General features: G+C 44.3%; 1 pseudogene; it reads left to right on the forward strand.

Annotated features, from left to right (window-relative positions):
- The first annotated feature begins 2158 nt into the window (after positions 1-2158).
- Positions 2159-6705, forward strand: LOC118576109 (annotated as a pseudogene).
- The last annotated feature ends 246 nt before the right edge of the window (positions 6706-6951 follow it).

A 6951-nucleotide genomic window follows, 5' to 3' on the forward strand; every position in this document is an offset into this window, starting at 1 on the left:
AACAAATCCACAATGAACTACCACTTTCTACCCACAGATAACTTTCTAAAGTAAAAATCACAACTGAGGTACCATTTCATAGTCCGTTTTCCTTTTTTCCAGCATCTCTTCTGTCAGTGACAACCCTTCCCCTCCTCTAACAACCATTTTAGTTAAGAGTCTCAGCACTTTCTGAAGCCTCCCTTCCTTCATCTGCCCAAGGATGGAAAGAAGAAAGGAGAAGATGACGGAAGGAACCAAGGTCTGCAGACAGCACAGTGAACTTTTCCTGCCGATGGATTGCAGACAGGAGAGATGAGTGGAGTCTTCTTTGAGTCTGGAGAAAAGCACCAAAGTCTTCAAAACTAAGATTTATGCAATATAGCTGTTCATCTTAATAGAGAAGTAATATTGAGTGTTATTTTTTTTCTATTAGTGGCCCTCAATTAAATGCTAGACCAAAATTAATTCCATTAAGGTAGAATCCTCTCACCTCTTTGTAAGCCTAGAGTAACTTAAAGAACTCTCCAAATGTAAACTTCATATCTTACCTGACTACACCAGGGACATGAGCAGTCTCCATGCTTCTGGAGCACTTCAAATCACAAGCACGCTATGAGGAATGTAACATGAGGTTAAATAAACACAATCTAGATTTCCAATCCATATAATTAAGAGACACTCATTTTTATCTAACATCCACAAAGTTTAAAGGATAGTTTCAATTTATCAACCTTCCACGATGTTCTCACTTTGTTCTAAATGTATTCATTAAATGGTTCATCTTTAACACCTGGAGAGTAAATCCCCATATGATTGGAATTCCCCTCCACATGGTCACAGAGACCAGGGGATGAGATGGTTCATGGTTATTTGTTTTATAGATGTGTAGTTACTTGTCTTGGTGCTGTAAAAAATACTTGCCAAGGAATCCTAGGGAGAAAGTGTCCACACTAGCTGACAATATGAATATAAATACAAAGACAAACTAAATGACATAGCGGATGATGATCCTGTGAATATTTGTCTCAGGTGAAGTTTTACTTATTCAAATACACTTAAGTGTAATATAACAGATATCTTCTGTATAGGGCATTCCTGTCTCTCTAGGAAATTCTGTCTGCTATCTGCTGCAACACAGTCAATAATAACATAGTAAAGGATAGAAGGGGGAAATGGAACAGGACAGATTAAATGCTTGGGGAATGAGAAGAGCATGGTAGAGGCAGAAACATAGGAAAATTAATAAAAAGGTCTTTGAAATTATCATATGGAAACCTACTACCATTGATGATGATGTTAAGTTCAGATTTGCTAGAGAGGATCTTCAGGAAGATGAGGTATATTTGACTTGTACCTATATTGTTAAGGTCCCTAAATTCTAAAGAATATGGACATTATTATGTGCTTTCGCCCCCCCCCCCCATTGAGTTGATGCTGTGATTTTCATTCCACATTAAGGGCATGATGTATATTTCAATAATTTGCAGACAGTGAAGGATTTTACAACTCAATGATTAGTCCCACTTGATGACAGTGCACAACTAGATTGGGGTCCTAGATTGTGTTTGCTGCTATTACACTTGGAGGTTTTACCAAGGACACTGATTGCCTGTGATTTTCTTAACTCGAAACACCTTTGCCTCATTTGGTTAAGTGTAATTATGCCTTAAGAAAACTTAAAATGGCCTGGCAGTGACGGCACATGCCTTTAATCCCAGCACTCGGGAGGCAGAGGCAGGCGGATCTTTGTGAGTTCAAGGCCAGCCTGGTCTACAGAGAGAGATCCAGGAAAGGCACGAAGCTACACAGTGAAACCCTGTCTTAAAAACAAAAACAAACAAACAAAAAAAAACAACAAAAAACAAAACAAACAAACAAAAACTTAAAATGATCTTAATTTTTTTGAGATTTTAGAAGAAATTTGCATTAGTTGTTTTAAAAGCACCTGGTACAATGAAGCAGTGGTATCATTATGTACTGGTCTTTTCTTCATTGTATCTGTCATAGTCAGCTTCTGCTTACTATAATGAAATTCTTGGAATGATTAACTTATAAAGAGACACAGTTTCCCCGGGCTGGTCCCCAGCCGGCAGTGGTGGCCCTAAGCAGCAATCCTGGCTGCAAGCAGAGCTGATAGGCGCCCAAGGCACTGGCTGAGCAGGAGGCTGAGTGTGCACCACCCTCAGAGCTCCCCTTGGCTCCCAGGGGCGCGGGTACTGACCGCGGGGCCCTCGGGCAGCCGGGGCTCCGGCTCTGGCCTCGGGACCATGGCGCTACACGCCAGGGCTCTCTAAGACTTCAGGTCAGAGAATGCTGGCGAGATTTCTCTGCGGAGCAGGAGGTGTTCAGCCTCTGCAGTGAGCAGGACATCAAGGGCTAGCTGGAAGGGATCAACAGTCGCGGCGATCGCGGCCTCTTCCCGGCCTCCGAAGTCCAGGTGATCCTCACGCTCGAGCCAGGCCCTCCAGCCGACAGCAGCCCTGGAGTCCAGGCCGGCTATGCCAACATTCCGCCCGGTGGCTTCGAGCCTCTGCCCGCTGCTCCGCCTGCCGCCTTCCAGCCGCTGCTGCAGCCTAAGGCACCGCCAGATTCCTTCCAGCCTTTGGGCGCCAACTTCCCGTAAGGCGGGGGCGCCCTGCAGCCCTCGCCACAGTAGCTGTGCTCAGCGAGGCTGTTTGCTACAGATCTGTCATTGGGCTCACACGGTGCCTCCGGCGCCGCCTCAGCATCAAGTGTCTGGAGCCAAGAGCTGGGCCATGGTGAGCCTCAACCTCAATTGCTTCTCCACCTTCTTCAAGTTGGGCAGGGAGGCCTTCATGCTGGGCGAGGATCCGGCTTCATGAAGGACTGGGACAAGCTGTGTGTGGTACTGGGGCCCTATGGCCCTCAGTGGCAGGAGAACCCCTACCCTTTCCAGTGCACCATCGATGACCCTACCAAGCAGACCAAGTTCAAGGGCATGAAGAGCTACATCTCTTACAAGCTGGTGCCCATACACACCCAGGTGCCTGTGCACAGGCGCTATAAGCACTTCGACTGGCTGTATGCGTGCCTGGCCGAGAAATTCCCCATCATCTGGGTGCCCCTCCTTCCTGAAAATCAGGAACTTCGTCTCCAAGTGCAAGAAGGGCCTGATCTGGTGGATGAATCACACGGCCAGCCACCCAGTGCTGGTGCAGTGCGATGTCTTCCAGCATTTCCTGACCTGCCCCAGCAGCACGGACGAGAAGGCCTGGAAACAGGGTAAGCAAAAGGCTGAGAAGGATGAGATGGTGGGCGCTAACTTCTTCCTCACTCTGAGCACACCTGCTGTGGATATCGCTCTGTGTAAATAAAGTTCTGATTAGCCAGTGGCCAGGCAGGAAGTATAGGTGGGACAAGAGAGAAGAGAATTCTGGGAAGTAGAAGGCTGGGGACACACCACCAGCCGCCGCCATGAGAAGCAACATGTAAAGACACTGGTAAGCCGCAAGCCATGTGGCAAAATATAGACTAACAGAAATGGGTTAATTTAAGATAGGAGAAGTAGATAACAAAAAGCCTGCCACAGCCATACAGTTTGTAAGCAATGTAAGTTTCTGTGTGCTTTCTTGGTTGGGTCTGAGCGACTGTGGGACTGGCGGGTAAGAGAGATTTGTCCTGACTGGGCCAGACAGGAAAACTCTAACTACAAATGGCGCCCAATGTGTTGGCAAGAGTTTCCACCTAAAACCTGAGAAAAAAGATTCTAAGACGGAGCTAAAAACAGCTTCCTAGTTGTCTTTCTCAAGTTAGCGGCAGCCTGCCGGTTTGAGCTACTATGGCGGGTTCCTGGCATGTGCATCTGACCTGCAGTGTGGCAGGAATGAGGAGTCTACAAGCGGCACTTTACTCTGCTGCATGGTAGATTTAGCCTTTGCTAGTTTAAAAAAAAAAAAAGTTTCTGGGCTATGCACTGCTTTGATAGAACTGCTTCTGATAGTTGATGGTACACATGGCTCCAGACCCAGACCCAAAGCTGGCTGTAAACTGTACCACCACCAAGTTGGGAAGCTGAGGTGGGAGGAGCCAGCAGCCACAGCAGCATTTCAGTCTTACAAAGATGGATATTACACAGAGAATCTGGTTTGTCTTGTCTTTGGGATTTTTAACTGCAGAAAAAGATTTGATTGTGAAAGCTGTTGAGTTAAACAAGTATGTAAATTTTAAAGGTACCTTGACTTCAAAATTTGGATATAAGGATATGTTGCTTTGGAAAGGAGTCTCTGCTTTTGTTTCCACAGAAAGCCAGAGGCTATGGATTTGTTCCAGATTAAGATACATCAGGTTTGATCAGCCAAGACCACCTGAAAGGTCTCTGATGACACCATGGCCCAGATGATCCAACATCCAGAATGGTTTCAAGGCAACTGGCTCAGAGGTTCACCCTCATGGACTACTCCATAATCCTAAAATTTTCTTTATGTCCCCATAAGATACAGCGCCCCCCTCCAGCAGGAAGTAGTAAGAGAATCTACGCCCACATTCCCAAAATTATCAAGCTGGCTTTGGAAATGGAATTGGCTCACTCCTTCTCTAAACCCAAGCACTTTGTTAAAAGGAAAAGTTAAGATATTCTTATGTCCCAAATCAGAAGAGCCGTCTGGTGTGGGACAGAGAAAAACCAATATTTTTATTTAAAGCAGGTTGATTATAAATGTGATCTCTTTCTAAAGAAAAAGAGGGGATATGATATAGAAATAATAGGATGAAAGGGTAGATTAGAGAACTTCTAAAGAACAACAACTTGTTTAAAATGTTTTACATTGGTATAGACTTTAGTCTATTGATACAAACTTAAAGTTAATTTTGTTATACTGTGCATATTTCTACTCATGTTTAAGGTATTATGTTTGTATAGCTCATTTAAAATTGTAATGGATAATTAAAAATAGATTAATAACTGGTCATCTATGATAATCATACTCATAGCCATGTTAGTTAAGTCTTCTAGGTATACACAAGATATTTCAGATAGACAGGTAATCTTCAAACACTTCAAAGTCTACAGAATATGGCATTTAAAATATTTTTAAAATTTAGACTTTCTGGACAGTGAGACATGTCTGCTCCTGGCAGCACCGATTTACTTCAGAGAGGAGGATGGGCATTGAAGACACTTCATATGGAGTTTATCTTCACCTTGACAAAAATAGCCATTTGGACAAGAAACTGTTCTTGCCTGGACTGCTCTATCAACTGGACATACAGGACCCATAAAAAGGTGACCACTGAACTTTGCTTGACAAAATGGTCCTCAGGCTCCTGCTTCACAGAGGAAACTGCCAGACATTCTACAGGACACTGAGAAAAGTGACTGAGAGACTCTATCCCTGTGACTGAAGACAAATGCCCCAACATTACAAAGGAACATTAGGTGACTGTCCAGGCTGCCAGCTGTCTCTGTCTACCCTACAAGACTCCCGAAAGTTGCTTGCATCCTTCTCCCATTTCTCAGGTAATATTATATCCTTCTGAGGTCTTTGATGTGGTTGAAGACTAGATAGTTATAATTTCCTCAGTTATGATACAAGATAAGTTACATATAAAACCTTAGACTCACAAATATAAGATAGATAGGATATCTTCTTTAATATTGTAACTGTAATTCTTGCTTGATAATTGTTTTGTTATGTAATTGTACTATGTAAAAGTTAAAACCTTCCTTAAAAAAAAAAAAAGAAAAGGGGAAGTGCTGTGGATATCGCTCTGTGTAAATAAAGTTCTGATTGGCCAGTGGCCAGGCAGGAAGTATAGGCGGGACAAGAGAGAAGAGAATTCTGTGAAGTAGAAGGCTGAGGACACACCACCAGCCACCGCCATGAAAAGCAACATGTAAAGACACTGGTAAGCCGCAAGCCATGTGGCAAAATATAGACTAACAGAAATGGGTTAATTTAAGATAGAAGAAGTAGATAACAAGAAGCCTGCCACAGCCATACAGTTTCTAAACAATGTAAGTTTCTGTGTGCTTTCTTGGTTGGGTCTGAGCGACTGTGGGACTGGCGGGTAAGAGAGATTTGTCCTGACTGGGCCAGGCAGGAAAACTCTAACTACACACACCCCCTGCTGCCGCCCTGGATTTGCAGGAAGTGGAGAGTAAGATCAATGGCTCCAAGTGCTTCACCAAGAAGATGGACGACAGCGCGTTGTAGCTCAACCACACGGTCAAAGAGTTTGCACACAAGCAGGTGACTGGCTTCAAGAAAGAGTATCAGAAGGTGGGCCAGTCCTTCCCAAGCCTCTGCCAAGACTTTGAGCTGGATCAGCAGGCTTTCTCGGTGGGTCTGAACCAGGCCATCACCTTCACTCGAGATGCCTACAATGTCACAGGCGAACTCTTCGCTGAGCAGCCCAGGAAGGACCTGGACCCAGTCATGGACCTGTTCGCACTGTATCAGGGGCACCTGGCCAACTTTCCAGACATCATCCATGTTCAGAAAGGAGCTCTTACCAAAGTGAAGGAGAGTAGGCGACATGTGGAAGAGGGGAACATGCAAGTCCACAAAGGCGATGGCATCCAAGACCGCTGTAAAACGATTTCTTTCTTTCGCCACGTTGGCTGAGATTCATGACTTCCATCAGATTCGAATGAGAGAGTTTAAATCACAGATGCAGCATTTTTTACAACAACAAATAATTTTTTTTTCCCAAAAAGTGACCCAGAAGTTGGAAGAAGCTCTTCACAAATACAACAGCGTCTAGATGCTGGACATGGGACTTTGCACTTTTTTCCAGTCCAAGGATAGTTTCTGTAGCGGAATCAAAAGAGCCAACTCTACGTGGTGGTATAAGGATGGTTTTGTGTTCCACTGAAACCCAGCTGGATATATGATTATGTAGGAAAGAAACAGTTAATATGGTTATGTAGCAGAAACAGTACCACACTTTTAAACTAAATTCTACTATGTATGCCTACACTTTGAGTTGGGATTGGTGTTAATAGTCCCC

The sequence above is a fragment of the Onychomys torridus genome, chromosome 1 (assembly GCF_903995425.1).
Source record: "Onychomys torridus chromosome 1, mOncTor1.1, whole genome shotgun sequence".
Lineage (NCBI taxonomy): Eukaryota > Metazoa > Chordata > Mammalia > Rodentia > Cricetidae > Onychomys > Onychomys torridus.